Source organism: Ambystoma mexicanum, chromosome 7p, assembly GCF_040938575.1.
Source record: "Ambystoma mexicanum isolate Mex_15411 chromosome 7p, UKY_AmexF1_1, whole genome shotgun sequence".
Classification (NCBI taxonomy): Eukaryota; Metazoa; Chordata; class Amphibia; order Caudata; family Ambystomatidae; genus Ambystoma; species Ambystoma mexicanum.
The window spans coordinates 735841387-735857206 of NC_090939.1; the positions used below are offsets into that span (position 1 = coordinate 735841387).

At 42.0% G+C, this 15820-nt stretch overlaps 2 long non-coding RNA genes across 5 annotated transcripts; both read right to left on the bottom strand.

Moving 5' to 3' along the window:
• Positions 1 to 605: 605 nt before the first annotated feature.
• On the bottom strand, positions 606 to 5836 carry LOC138525560 (uncharacterized). Of its 3 annotated transcripts, XR_011283360.1 has the most exons (5): positions 4489 to 5836; positions 4281 to 4328; positions 4145 to 4190; positions 4014 to 4043; positions 606 to 3646 (listed from the first exon to the last, which is right to left on the bottom strand). It is a non-coding gene; the product is annotated as an uncharacterized lncRNA (long non-coding RNA). The 3 variants fall into 3 exon arrangements; XR_011283359.1 differs by lacking the exon at positions 4145 to 4190; XR_011283358.1 differs by having other exon boundaries at positions 4281 to 5836.
• A 140-nt stretch (positions 5837 to 5976) lies between these two features.
• Positions 5977 to 9787, bottom strand: LOC138525561 (uncharacterized). Of its 2 annotated transcripts, XR_011283361.1 has the most exons (5): positions 9730 to 9781; positions 9522 to 9569; positions 9385 to 9430; positions 9254 to 9283; positions 5977 to 8886 (listed from the first exon to the last, which is right to left on the bottom strand). It is a non-coding gene; the product is annotated as an uncharacterized lncRNA (long non-coding RNA). The 2 variants fall into 2 exon arrangements; XR_011283362.1 differs by lacking the exon at positions 9522 to 9569 and having other exon boundaries at positions 9730 to 9787.
• Positions 9788 to 15820: the final 6033 nt, after the last annotated feature.

Genomic DNA, 15820 nt, shown 5'->3' on the forward strand with positions numbered 1-15820 from the left:
GACCAGGGGATAGTGTGTTCCACACGAAGGATACACCTTCTAAGCATGAGGGAGATTGTGGAAGCCTATTGGGACAGAAGGTACAGATGGGGTGCCCGTAGGCGAGGAGCTGTTCCAGTATGGGACTAAAATAATAATAGCATGGTTCACTGGGATTCAGGGGAAAAAGTGGACACCTTCCAAACAAGTACTTATACAGGCCAGATATTCCATTAGATTACAAGAAAGGGACGATAGTGCCACTAGAATTAGAGGTAGTGATAGTGGGGGACGACTGGATAGCAGTGCATGCGACAGACGACACAGGGCAGCCAAAGCAAGCAGTAATCGCTGTGGCAGAAGGATACAGATTGACTACAGTTACTGACGAAGAACTGTTCAAAGACAACAGATCAGACCACGAGATTGTGTTCAAAATGAGTATCACATATTGGGTGAGGATAAGAGGCATAGACAGGGAAGGGCCTGAGCGGGCAAAGCACACCCGAAATCTGTAAATGCCCACTCAGCAGTGCTGCGTGGGCATTTACAGATTTTAATGTCACATGGTGGGCACAACTACATTAGCTTTAGGCCCCACTTGTTAGAGAATCCTGGCTATGCCTCTGGTGAGGATACATTACAGAGAGGTACCACAGAGAATGGCGATTGGCGCTGAAAGCACCACCAACCTTTCTCGAGGAGGATTTGGCAAAGGTCCCCAGCATCTTATGGACCACAAGTCCCTATGATGAGGGGCTTCTGAAGGGGATAGGAGCAGTGAAAATAAAGCTGAAGTCAGGAGCAATTTTACCACAAGTTCAGCAATACCCATGTTTGAGAGCGGCATACGAAGGCATTTATGAGACCATTGCAACACTAGTGAAGCAGGGCATCCTAGTGCCATCAGAATCACCATGCAATACGGCTGTGTATCCTGTCAAAAAGGCGACAGGGGAGTCATGGTGTTTTATACAGGACTTGCATCCTCTTAACCACATTGAAGAAGCAGAATATCATGTAGTTCCGAATCCAGTGACAATTTTGTTTATCATCCCCACGGAAGCTGCCTACTTTACGTTCATAGATTTGAAGAATGCATTCTTCTCTATACCACTACACCCAGACTCACAGGACTTAACTTCATTTCTATATAGAAATAAGAAGTGGAAACATACAAGACTTACTCAAGGGTAGCGTGAATCACATTCTACATTCAATAGGGTACTCCAAATGGACCTACGCAATGTACATATGGAGAGCACAGTCATACAGTAGGTAGATGACATATTAATTTGCAGCAAGACAGAGCAACAGTGTAGAAATTACTCAGTACACATGTTGACAGTACTCAAAGAAAAGGGGTACAAGGTAGGCAAAGCCAAGCTACAATATTGCCAGACAGAAGGGTTCTACATTGGACAGATGATATCCCAAAATGGCAGAAGAGTGACACCAGAACAGGCAGAAGCAATACGCAGGACAGGAAAACCCACAACTGTAAGACGAATGCAGCAGTTCCTAGGACTATGTAATTACTGGAGGGCATGTGTATTCGAATACAGCACCTACACTAGGCCCCTATTGCGTACACCGAAGGAAGCACAAAGAGGGGAGAAGACATTACAATGGACAACAGAAATGACTGAGGCATTTGACGAGCTGAATGAAGCAATATGCACAGCTCCAGTGTTAGGGATCCTAGATTATCAAAAGGAATTTTTCATATTTTCACACTCCAATGGAGTGGTTATGACTGCAGTTTTGACACAGAAGACAAGCATGGGGCACAAGCCTTTAGCCTATTTCACTGGGAAATTAGACCCAGTTATGAGAGGACACTATCCAATGCGAACAGGCATTGGTTGCAGCTACATTCGCAGTGGACAAGTTAGTGACTATTGCCATAGGATGCAGCACCACTCTCTAGGTGGAGCATGCTCTCTTTGCAATACTGGAAAGACTGAAGAACACACTGACTACACAGAGCTTCGGTGTACAAGGTGTTACTATCTTAACTGGCTCTGAAGAAGATAGTGAGATGCAGACTTGTCAACCCAGCGGCCTTTATCGCCAAACCTCTTACAGTAGGGCAACTATGCACACAACTGTACAGCAAACATAGAAGAATTCAGCAACACTCATAAGGTACAGGAGGATGCACTTGAGGGGGGAGGCATACTTTACATTGATGGATCATCTACCAATGACCAAACGACTGGGGAAAGCCATACTGGGACAGCAGTAGTGAAACTGAGAGAGGACAGGACAAGCAAGGTTGTGACAAGCGCACACCTGCCTTCACATTACTCAGCACAAGCAGCAGAATTAGTGGCCTTAATATTGGTATTGGAGGACAGCAGGGAGAAGGAAGTGACGATTTATTTGGATTCATCCTACGTGACATCCATAGTGCATTCTGGGCTGTCACGTTGGATGAGGAAGGGCTTCAGGCGTGCTGATGGGTCACCGGTGCAGCACACACTCCTATCGGGTAGGATCCCATCTCCAGGGCTAATGAATCAGTAGATGTGGAAGCAAAACGCACCACCTATTTAGGGGACATTTTAAAAATGGAGGCTTCGTCCCACGTGCACGATTATGTAAGGACCATGATACTAAAAGAGGGGTACACCACATCACCAGTAACATAGATTATTGGGCTGCAGGGAGCTGCACCCAGGGAAAAAAAAGAGCTGTGGCTAATGAGGGGATGTACAGTGTCTTCGACAGACGCCCTATGGTGGCAAAACAATACATGGAAGGTGCTAATGCCATTCTTATTATTGCACACAGCACTGACACAACCACACTTTCCAACCCATACAGGGAAGGAGGTGCTTGCTGCTGATATTGGAGAAACATGGTTCTGTCCTAACTTGTCGGAACACGTGGCTGAATTCATGACTAATTGTCTAGTGTGTAAACAATATACTGCAGGTCATGCACTGAGGGAAGTCAGAGGAGCCATACCTCGCCCAGTAGGTCCATTCCAACTCCTGCACATCGACTATGTCAACATGATCCAAGTTTGCCAAGGGTACCGCTACATGATAGTGGTTGTGTGTCCATTTACCCATTGGATCGAGGCTGGTCCTTGTTCACATCCTTTGACACCCTTAGGCCAGCAAAATTCCTGGTCTGGGAGATATTCCCATGATGGGGCATGTGTGAGGTCCTGCGGTGTGTCAGCAACCCTCACTTCACCAATGAGATGTCCCAGCACATCACAACGTTGTTAGGAATCCAACACACATTCTCCTGTGCCTATCACCGGCAAGCAAACGGGGTGTGTGAACACCTCAACAGCTTACTCAAGGACGCTTTAGCCAAAACTAAAAAGACACTGAACAAAAACTGCCTCATTGCCTTCCCCTAGCCTTGTTCACACAGCGCAATAAGCTCAGGTCCGACCACCATTTAACCCCACAGGAGGTGGGCAGAGGACAGTGCATGCGACTTCCGCTGGCTCCTCCCACTAGGGCAATCAAAGATTCTAAAAATGTGTCTGATATATTGTGTCAAGAAATTTTACAAGAAGGAAGACTGGGTTTGCTCTCACACTGCGCACACAATTTCAAATAGAAAGCACATTATATTAAGTGATTTTAATCAACAACGTTGCAGCCTGACACGTTTTTTCTAGCTTCATGCTCTTCTACTGAGGCTGCTTGACATAATTTCAAAAATAGTAGTTGCACAACATCCATTATCAAGATCAAAATCAATGATAAGGGGAAAACAAAAGACCCAGACCCAAAACACATAGAACAGGTAGGGTGTACCAACCAAATTAAAATCATAACAACCACAATGCGTTGATGATTGAATTAAAAGTTACCATGAGATACATTTGAATTAAACATGAAGTAAAAAGCATATTACCAATGGAGTGCGGCATTGTTTGTGAAAGGATATCAGGTGGATAAAGAGAAATAGAAAAATAAATTAAAAGCAATTAATTGAGGGAAGAGGATTTCAATGGTGATCAGCTAAAAAGTACATGGGTAAAGCCCCAAGTTGCAACGGATTACCTTGAACTCGGTTTATCTGCAGATCAAGTGCTGTGAGAAATAAATATGCAATAATTCGGATTAAAATAAAAACGCATGACAGGTGGAATTCCATAAATTGCAATAAGCCTGTGCCAAAAATAAACGCTTACCAGGTATTAAACCTTAATTATTAAGGAAAAGTAATACGTGGGCTCCCTAAAAACAAGAAGACATGTGGGAGCCTGTTAGCAGATCTAATGAGCAACAATAACAAATCAGTCAAGTTAATAAGTGAAAGCAACATACCAATAACTTGCAGTTGCACGGAGAACATTTAAATAATGTACAGCAATGCTGAAGTCAAAAGGTCCCGTGATGGAAAGGAAAAGCAAAAGAAAGACATCAATTAGCTAATTGAAAGTTGCCTCTGGCGGTCCGTCTAGACTAGCACGGAAATGATTAAGGTCCTGCATGTACCAGGGATCGTCTACAATCTAACAGAGCGATGCCTTACCAGCGCGTCCGCTGCTCAATGGAGTGAATGGAGCTGCTCGCGTGAGGTCTGTTTCCATAATCAAATGGAACAGAAAGAGCGGCGACAGCAAAGACGGCCTCATGTCGGCAGATTAGGAACATGGCAAGGGGGCCGCCATATTGAATTAGTGTTGTACTATGCACTTGTACAAGAAGAATGCATGAAACACAAAGAGAAACATTATACGTGACGAAGTGGCATAGGCCACTGGTAATATTAACAATTGTAACCAAACAACCAATGAAAAGAAACCTTTAAACTGGATAGATAATTGCGCGCATCATGTGGGCAGGAAAATTAAAACTGGAAAGAATTAAAGCCCGCCCGTGCGATGCACGTATGAAGGTGACAATTGGGAGCCTACTGGGAATGGACCGGTCCATGTTATGAACATTTAAATTCAAAACCATTTGAAGCAAGTGACGGGACTCCAGAGCCAACATGCAAAAGAATGAGCCAGACAGCAGGTTTTGCCCTCAGTCTGTGATAGTTAGCAATTAACTAAGCGAGTCAAAAATAGAGGTTGAAAAATAGTGTGCAAACACATGTATTGATTGACTGATCTCCATTGTTACAAATATATGATGATTTGAGCAAACCCTTAGTTGATGGCATATAGCAGAAACCCATAAATTACACATGCGAGAGGGCTCTGAACTATATGTGATCACAAAAAGACGGATAGTTTATGGTCTGTGTTTAGACCAAAATCAACAGTACGGTATTGACAAATCAAACAGGCTTCTAATTGCCGGAGTTTTAATACCAGGTTGCCTCCACGTTGTGGGAGGGTAATCTTCATGATCACAGCAAATTGAATCATTGATTTGTTGTCCATTTGGTGGATACGTTGCCAATGCATGGCTAAAGGGTATTTAGAATCTGATTGTGCAATGGAATAGAGATGTTCCCTAATGCAGATTTTCAATGGGCGAATGGTGCTACCAATGTAATAAAGTCCACAAACATATTTGATGCAATAAATGCAGAATTTAGAGTTGCAATTAATAAAAGAATTGATCTTGTGTGTGCCTAAATGTCCAAAATCAATGGCTGTGGTCTCAAATGCATGGGAGCACATAGAGCAGCCCCCACATTTATAAAAACCTGGGCATGGAGGTTGGTGTAAACACGTTTTTTGTTGTTGTAATGATGTTGCCATGAATGAAGGGGAAAGAATATTCTTGAGATTGCTTGCCTTGGTATAAATAAAACTTGGTGTGCTCTCAACCCAAGGAGTAATATCACGGTCAAGTTGTAAGTTGTGCCAATGTCTTTTGATTGTATTATAGAGCACTGAGCTATCCGAGCTGAATATGGTAATAAATTTCAGTTTTTGGGAGTGTATGGTCTCATTCCGTACTTTCGGTGTGAGTAGATCACACCTCTTCATGACTCGTACTTCTAGTTCTGCTTTAGCTACTAATCGAGAGTCATATCCTCTAGCAAGAAACCTGTGACGTATTATTGAGCATTCCTCATTGAAATCTGTGTTCAGCAGACAATTACGTCTGATAAATTCACCTTTCGGAATGTTGGAAATCATAGTTTTCCTGTGACAACTACTAGCATGTAGTACTGCATTAACAGATGTAGATTTTCTGAACGTTTTAGTCACAAACTGGTTATCTGAAATGCTAATTGTGAGACCCAAAGAATTAATGCTCGTAAAACTGTATGTATGTGTGAACTGGATGCCCCAATTGTTGGAGTTAAGGTAGGTGACAAATTCACTTAAGCATTCAATAGAACCCTGCCACACCAAAAACACATCATCAATATATCTCTTTCACATATAAATATGTGGTTTGAAAGATTGGTTGGAAAAGACAAGTTGTTTCTTAGTTATGCATACAAATATTTGCAAGCACAGGGGCATAGCTTGCCCCCATCGCGATTCCAATACGTTGTCTATAGTAGGTGTTGTTAAACAGAAACACATTATTGGAAAGAGCAACTGTTAGTAAATCTTTAATCATTTCTATGTTTTCAAAGAAAGAAGCTGAGTGTGCTCAGAAGATAAAGTCAATGCTTCTAATTGCTTGTTGGTGGTTAATAGACGTATATAGGGCTTAAACATCGAGTGTAACCAAGACCAAATTAGGTAACATAGGTAACTGATCAAGCATCTGAAGAATATGCATAGTATCATGAATGTAGGTTGGTATAGTATTCACCAATGATGAGATACACTCATTAATGTAAAGGGAGGTGGGCTCTAGGATGCCTCCATCTCCACTTAGGATCGGTCTCCCTTCTAGTATTTTAGTAAATGTTTTATGAATTTTAGGCAAAAAATATGCCGTTGGCATTGTCGGCCCTTCTACAATTAAGAACTGTCATTCCACATCAGTTAGCAATCCTGCTGTGTGCCATTTGTCAACCACTGATTTAATTGTTAATCGAAGGGTGGCCGTAGGGTTGCCAGGTATAGTTTCATAGCAGCCCTGGGAGTTTAAATGAGTGAGACCCATTGTAATATAATCAGCTTTGTCCATGATAACAACATTACCTCCCTTATCTGCCTCCTTTATAATGATAGTGTAATTTGTGACCAAATTGTGTAAAGCTTGTTGTTCTTTACTGGAAAGGTTGAATTTGTTGCTTTTACGTTTGACTGAATCCTGAAGTTTGTGAGTGTAATTGATTACCGCTTGATGAAATGTATCAAGTTGTCCTTGGGAAATACAGGAGTAAATTTCGATTTGCTTGAGAGTTCTTTAATTTTCAAACTCTGTTGTTGGATATTCAAGTCATGCAATAAGTCCATAACATTTTTATTGGAGTCAAATTCACAATCATCAATAGACATCAGTACATGAGTGCTCAACATGGTTTGTAATGTAATGTTGGATGGTAGGGTTTCTTGGGGCTTGCTTTTGAAGTACTTGAGTTGTGTCACACAGAATTTTTTAAATTTTCATTTGTGAATGAATTTGAATAAATCTATGTGAATTTGGACATATTCATTGAATCCCGTTGGTGCAAAACAAAGTCCTCGATTGAGGACTGCACGTTCATCAGAGGATAGCGAATAACTACGAATATGAATTAGGTCTATCTGGTTTGATTCCTGAGAGTCTGTTGGTACGATGCCCATGTGACTCTGCGTTGGGCGGGTGGGGTGTTTACACCTGGTTGGTTGGCCACCCCTTGTGCCCCGAGGCTTTGGTCTGGGGTTGAAATATTGGCGGGTGGAGGTAATTGGAACCAAACCTTTTTGGCTGCTGCTAGTGCGGCTTGACGATTGCCTTTCTTGTACCTGCAAATTTCTTCTAAAAAAGGCTTGGGCTAAATAATTGGCATTTGTTCGCCTTCTGTTGACTCCAAATCATCAGAGTGATTAATCTCAGAGCCATCTGAAGCTGCATCTGGATCTGTTTCGGAATTGGGTTTGTCGCCATCACTCTCGGCTTCAGAGCTCGCAGGGGATGATGCTAAGCTACTTGTGCGAGAGCGAGACACTTGGTCGTATTTAGGTTGATATGTGCACACCCTATTATCGCGATAATCCCTGTCATCTCGTGAGAACTTGCCTGACTTTCGTAATTTAACTTCATCTTAGTGCTTACGTAGGCGGGTGTACAGGGTTTTATAATTCTTGTCTACAGTGGCACTTGGTGCATCAAAAAGGGCAAATTCTTCTTTCAAGGAATCAATTTGAACAACAATTCTATCATGTTCTCTCTTAGCATGTTCTATAAGTAGCTTTAACATGTTATTTGAACTGGTGGTTAAGTTGTTTTCCCAATCTGTTGCTAAGTCATTATCTAGGGGGTCTTCAAAGTCCGGTAGGATCAATATACGAAGACCCCTGGGTATTTTGTTTTCTTGTAACTAATGAGTGAGAGTGGTCTTCTCCCAAAATGTGTTAATCTCTCTGATGCTGAGTCGTTCGAGTTTAATGAATTTGGATCGGAGATCCTCTGATTCAGATGTCAACCTCTTGAAAGGATTCAAAGTTGAGATCCTAGGGGAAAATAAAGCTTTGATGTCGTCATCTCTAGTCAGAATATATTCTGCAGTTGCTGCCATATTGGCTATGAAGAGAATGGATTATATACACAGCTACCAAATCTGCTGCTGTACCACTATGGTCTAGATTATGAAACAAGAAAAAGTGGCAGAGAAAGGACACAACAGGGTGCAGCGCATGGATGGCAAATTTGGGTGCTTGCTTATGGGCTGCGGCTGAGAGCGGTAGCGGGAACCTGCCAAATTACCCACAGAGTGAAGAATGAAGGAAGACTGGGTTTGCTCTCACACTGCGCACACAATATCAAATAGAAAGCACAATTTGCTGATTATATTAAGTGATTTTAATCAACAACGTTGCAGTCTGACACGTGTTTCGAGCTTCATGCTCTTCTACTGAGGCTGCTTGACATAATTTCAAAAATAATAGTTGCACAAAATCCATTATCAAGATCAAAATCAATGATAAGGGGAAAACAAAAGACCCAGACCCAAAACACATAGAACAGGTAGGGTGTACCAACCAAATTAAAATCATAACAACCACAATGCGTTGATGATTGAATGAAAAGTTACCATGAGATACATTTGAATTAAACATGAAGTAAAAAGCATATTACCAATGGAGCGCGGCATTGTTTGTGAAAGGATATCAGGTTGATAAAGAGAAATAGAAAAATAAATTAAAAGCAATTAATTGAGGGAAGAGGATTTCAATGGTGATCAGCTAAAAAGTACATGGGTAAAGCCCCAAGCTGCAACGGATTACCTTGAACGTGGTTTATCTGCAGATCAAGTGCTGTGAGAAATAAATATGCAATAATTCGGATTGAAATAAAAACACATGACAGGTGGAATTCCATAAATTGCAATAAGTCTGTGCCAAAAATAAACGCTTACCAGGTATTAAACCTTAATTATTACTGAAAAGTAATACGTGGGCTCCCTAAAAAACAAGAAGAAATGTGGGAGCCTGTTAGCAGATCTAATGAGCAACAATAACACATCAGTAAAGTTAATAAGTGAAAGCAACATACCAATAACTTGCAGTTGCACAGAGAACGTTTAAATAATGTACAGCAATGCTGAAGTCAAAAGGTCCCGTGATGGAAAGGAAAAGCAAAAGAAAGACATCAATTAGCTAATTGAAAGTTGCCTCTGGCGGTCCGTCTAGACTAGCACGGAAATGATTAAGGTCCTGCATGTACCAGGGATCGTCTACAATCTAACAGAGCGATGCCTTACCAGCGCGTCCGCTGCTCAATGGAGTGAATGGAGCCACTCTCGTGAGGTTCTGTTTCCATAATTGAATGGAACAGAAAGAGCGGCGACAGCGAAGACGGCCTCATGTCGGCGGATTAGGATCATGGCAAGGGGGCCGCCATTTTGAATTAGTGTTGTACTATGCACTTGTACAAGAAGAATGCATGAAACACAAAGAGGCAAATTATATGTGGCGAAGTGGCATAGGCCACTGGTAATATTAACAATTGTAACCAAACTACCAATGAAAAGAAACCTTTAAACTGGATAGATAATTGCACGCATCATGTGCGCACGAAAATTAAAACTGGACAGAATAAAAGCCTGCCCATGCGATGCACGTATGAAGGTGACAATTGGGAGCCTACTGGGAATGGATCAGTCCGTGTTATGAACATTTAAATTCAAAACCATTTGAAGCAAGTGACGGACTCCAGAGCCAACATGCAAAAGAATGAGCCAGGCAGCAGGTTTTGCCCTGAGTCTGTGATAGTTAGCAATTAACTAAGCGAGTCAAACATAGAGGTTGAAAAATAGTGTGCAAACACATGTATTGATTGACTGATCTTCATTGTTACAAATATACGATGATTTGAGCAAACCCTTAGTGGATGGCATATAGCAGAAACCCATAAGTTACACATGCGAGAGGGCTCTGAACTATATGTGATCACAAAAAGACGGATAGTTCATGGTCTGTGTTTAGACCAAAGGCAGCGGCATTGGCTGAATAATTGGCATTTGTTCGCCTTCTGTTGACTCCAAATCATCAGAGGGAATAATCTCAGAGCCAGTTGAAGCTGCATCGGATCTGTTTCGGAATTGGGTTTGTCGCCATCACTCTCGGCTTCAGAGCTCACAGGGGATGATGCTAAGCTACTTGTGCGAGAGCAAGACACTTGGTCGTATTTAGGTTGATAGGTGTACACCCTATTATCGCGATAATCCCTGTCATCTTGTGAGTACTTGCATGACTTTCGTAATTTAACTTCATCTTGGTGCTTACGTAGGCGGGTGTACATGGTTTTATAATTCTTGTGTACAGTGGCACTTGGTGCATCAAAAAGGGCAATTTCTTCTTTCAAGGAATCAATTTGGACAACATTCTATCATGTTCTCTCTTAGCATGTTCTATAAGTAGCTTTAATTTGTTATTTGAACTGGTCGTTAAGTTGTTTTCCCAATCTATTGCTAAGTCATTCTCTACGGGGTCATTCGCCCATTGAAAATCTGCATTAGTGAACATCTCTATTCCATTGCACAATCAGATTCTAAATACCCTTTAGCCATGCATTGGCAACGTGTCCACCAAATGGACAACAAATCAATGATTCAATTTGCTGGGATCATGAAGGTTACCCTCCCACAACGTGGAGGCAACATGTTATTGAAACTCCGGCAATTAGAAGCACGTTTGATTTGTCAATACCGTACTGATGATTTTGGTCTAAACACAGACCATGAACTATCCGTCTTTTTGTGATCACATAAAGTTCAGAGCCCTCTCGCATGTGTAACTTATGGGTTTCTGCTATATGCCATCAACTAAGGGTTTGCTCAGATCATCATATATTTGTAACAATGGAGATCAGTCAATCAATACATGTGTTTGCACACTATTTTTCAACCTCTATTTTTGACTCGCTTAGTTAATTGCTAACTATCACAGACTCAGGGCAAACCCTGCTGTCTGGCTCATTCTTTTGCATGTTGGCTCTGGAGTCCCGTCACTTGCTTCAAATGGTTTTGAATTTAAATGTTCATTACACGGACCAGTCCATTCCCAGTAGGCTCCCAATTGTCACCTTCATACGTGCATCGCACGGGCGGGCTTTTATTCTGTCCAGTTTTAATTTTCTGCGCACATGATGTGCGCAATAATCTATCCAGTTTAAAGGTTTCTTTTCATTGGTTGTTTGGTTACAATTGTTAATATTACCAGTGGCCTATGCCACTTCGTCACGTATAATGTTTCTCTTTGTGTTTCATGCATTCTTCTTGTACAAGTGCATAGTACAACACTAATTCAATATGGCGGCCGTCGCCGCTCTTTCTGTTCCATTCAATTATGGAAACAGAACCTCACGCGAGCGGCTCCATTCACTCGATTGAGCAGCGGACGCGCTGGTAAGGCATCGCTCTGTTAGTTTGTAGACGATCCCTGGTACATGCAGGGACCCTAATCATTTCCGTGCTAGTCTAGACGGACCGCCGCAGGCAACTTTCAATTAGCTAATTGATGTCTTTCTTTTGCTTTTCCTTTCCATCACGGGACCTTTTGACTTCAGCATTGCTGTACATTATTTAAACGTTCTCCGTGCAACTGCAAGTTATTGGTAGGTTGCTTTCACTTATTAACTTTACTGATGTATTATTGTTGCTCATTAGATCTGCTAACAGGCTCCCACATGTCTTCTTGTTTTTAGGGAGCCCACGTATTACTTTTCCTTAATAATTAAGGTTTAATACCTGGTAAGCGTTTATTTTTGGCACAGGCTTATTGCAATTTATGGAATTCCACCTGTCATGCGTTTTTATTTCAATCCGAATTATTGCATATTTATTTCTCACAGCACTTGATCTGCAGATAAACCGAGTTCAAGGTAATCCGTTGCAACTTGGGGCTTTACCCATGTACTTTTTAGCTGATCACCATTGAAATCCTCTTCCCTCAATTTTAATGTATTTTTCTATTTCTCTTTATCCACCTGATATCCTTTCACAAACAATGCCGCACTCCATTGGTAATATGCTTTTTACTTCATGTTTAATTCAAATGTATCTCATGGTAACTTTTCATTCAATCATCAACGCATTGTGGTTGTTATGATTTTAATTTGGTTGGTACACCCTACCTGTTCTATGTGTTTTGGGTCTGGGTCTTTTGTTTTCCCCTTACCATTGATTTTGATCTTGTTAATGGATTTTGTGCAACTATTATTTTTGAAATTATGTCAAGCAGCCTCAGTAGAAGAGCATGAAGCTCGAAACACGTGTCAGGCTGCAACGTTGTTGATTAAAATCACTTAATATAATCAGCAAATTGTGCTTTCTATTTGATATTGTGTGTGCAGTGTGAGAGCAAACCCAGTCTTCCTTCATTCTACACTCTGTGGGTAATTTGGCACGTTCCCGCTACCGCTCTCAGCAGCAGCCCATAAGCAAGCACCCAAATTTGCCATCCATGCGCTGCACCTTGTCGGGTCCTTTCTCTGCCACATTTTCTTGTTTAAGACATTTTACAAGTATACAACTTCCTTGATTGCTAGTGCCTCTTTTATTTCTCACCAGCTTCACAGGCAACTGGAGAGGCCTGTAGTTGGAGAAGCGAGCGGCAGCACCGAAACCAACAAGGATTTACTTAATCAGCCACCTTTGTATCCAGGTGATAAAGTACATTTGCATCCTTTTTCCCGCAAATGGGATTCTCCATGGTTTACAAGCCCGCATGTGATTGAACTGGTAACTGAGCGCGCTGTCAAATTGTTCAGAAAGACCACTTGGAACCACATCGGTCACTTCAAGCCCTACAAAGCAGTGGCCTCTTCTAGCACTGACATCGACAGGGCCAACAATTCTCAAAAGGAAGAGCAAAACAATAATCTGGAATCAGCACAGCCCAGCAGAGGACACCCAATGGTTACTCGCTCACCGGCAGGAGAGATAGGCCAAGGACTTCCTACACATCCAGAGTGAGGGCACGCTGTCTGTTTGTTATTTTTCTTTGTGAAAGTGCAACTGTTTTTATTGCATCTGTTCCATGATTCCCTGTGCTCCTCATCCCGAAACTTTTGAAGGCCAATTTGTCCAACACCACACAGAGACGTTATCTTAATGTGTATTTCTGGGTCTTGATACCATAACTCGCCCAAGTCTATCCACACCTTGAAAGGGAAATCCCTCAGTCTTTGCAGTCCTTCTGGACCCCAGAATGAAAGGCTTTGTGCGAACAGCTATTCCTTCTTGCTATGGCCGATTACTTTGTCTGCGGGCCTTGTACTAATACAATATTATCCCCATAATGCTAATTTTGTGCATTTCAGGTGGGCAACTGATATCATCAAGCTGCATCAGGATCCAAGCAGTGTACGTTATGGAAACGGTTATTAAAAAATAGCTTATTTTGTCTTATCTCTTATTTACCAATGGTGTTTTGCTTTCATTTTTGTTGGCGAATATCCATTGTGTACCGCTGTATCCTCTACTAACATTACCCTAAATTCAGCCGGTGGAACAACCATGTCAGGTGGACAGGGGAGCACTGTAAGCCCAGTAAGGAGGGGTAAGCGCAGTGCTGATACAGACATGGGAGGGGTGAACTTATATTTCACTGATACTGCTCGAGTATCTAACAACACGTGGGACAAGCACATGACCAAAGTATGCAAAGAAACCACTGGGGAGAGCTGCTATGTATGCTCACTAATCGCCTATGCCATGAGTGCCTCCAGAACATTTATAGCAACTGAAATACCAGCAGCAAGAGCGCAATGCCTTATGTACCTATCCATGGGTACAACTTGAGGAAGATTCCAGGGAAGACAGCAACATTGAGACGGATGTCCAAAGTAACATTTCCCTATGAAGACAGTTATATAAAGACTCTTGACATGATGAGCAATTACTGGAAACTAGATCAGGCCATACAATACATAACTGACGGCCCACAGAAAGCAGAGACAAAAACAATAACATTGAAGGAATTACCAAGCCCATAGAGAGGGGTCAAGGAAATATAAGGAGAAACAGGATGTTGGGAAAGACCACAAATGCTTGTGTATGGCCAGGTATACACAGCAGAAGGATGGAAGGCGGCAGTATCAGGTAGCAAAGCACACACCCTAGTACAAGCACCAGTATACACAATACAATGAGAAAATGGCAAGTGCCTGAAGGAATGGGATGCAAGCACCAAGTTAATGACCTGGGTGGACAATGAAGCTTGACCAATGCCCATGATACCACTGATGAAATCAACATTATGTTTCCAGAATGATGGTGCAGTGAAGGTTGGAGAAAACACAGAGTGCAGGCACACAGAAAAGCATCCAGCAATGAAGATTGGCACGGCAGTATTAATGGATCACTATTGGGTATGCAGATCCAAGGCATACTAGAAGCTGCCACCCAACTGGGGAGGAGTTTGCTCATTGGTACACATTGGTACACATCAATATGCTAGCATTGGTGGTGCCACAAAAGGACATCAAGATGGACGACTTCCCTAAAATGGATGATAACAAAAGAAAGAAGTGAGTATAGTAAAAAGAGACAATTATTTCTCATCAGCATCAGAAGCATCACTGGACGATGTGCCACCTGAACACCGGCTGTTCAGTAGTACAGAAATGTTTTTCATGTCAATAGTTCTAGCTGTAAAAACGTACACAAACATGAAATGGTTGCAGATAACAATATGGGAGCTGATGCAGACAATAAACTCTACAGTAAATGGTTTCAACAGGATAAAAGAAGAGCTCTGAGCAGTAAGGTTGATGGCTCCCCAGAACAGATATGTTCTAGAGCTTCTCACAGCAATGGAAGGAGGAGTTTGCGCCAAGACCGGGAGTTCCTGTTGCACATTTGTGCCTGCAAATGATGGAGAGAATGGCACCCGGCATAAGCAGTGACAAGATTATCAAATATGCACGCCAAAATGGAGGAGGAAGCCAAAGGAACATGAAAAGACCAAAGCTGGTTGTTGTACATATGGTCATGGATGCCAACATGGTTAGCGGGCAGACTGAAAGTATTACTAGGGGCACTAACATTAGTACAAGTAGGACTGTGTGTGATTAAGATCTGCATTACACAATGTCGCACAACTACCGAGAAAACAATAGGGATGAAAGTGTTAGTGGATGTAAACCTTGAAGAAGAAAAGGACAATATAGTAGAAGAAAGAAATTACCTGAGAGCAAAGATAAAGAAGTGCCTACTGTTTGTGACTGAGATGATAACATTAGATAATCCCGTTGACAACAACAGATACTGGGCGAAATGAGTATGGTGCAACCCGGAAGGGGACTGCAGTTTTATGACTTGGAATTTCGATGACCATGCAAATTGCTAT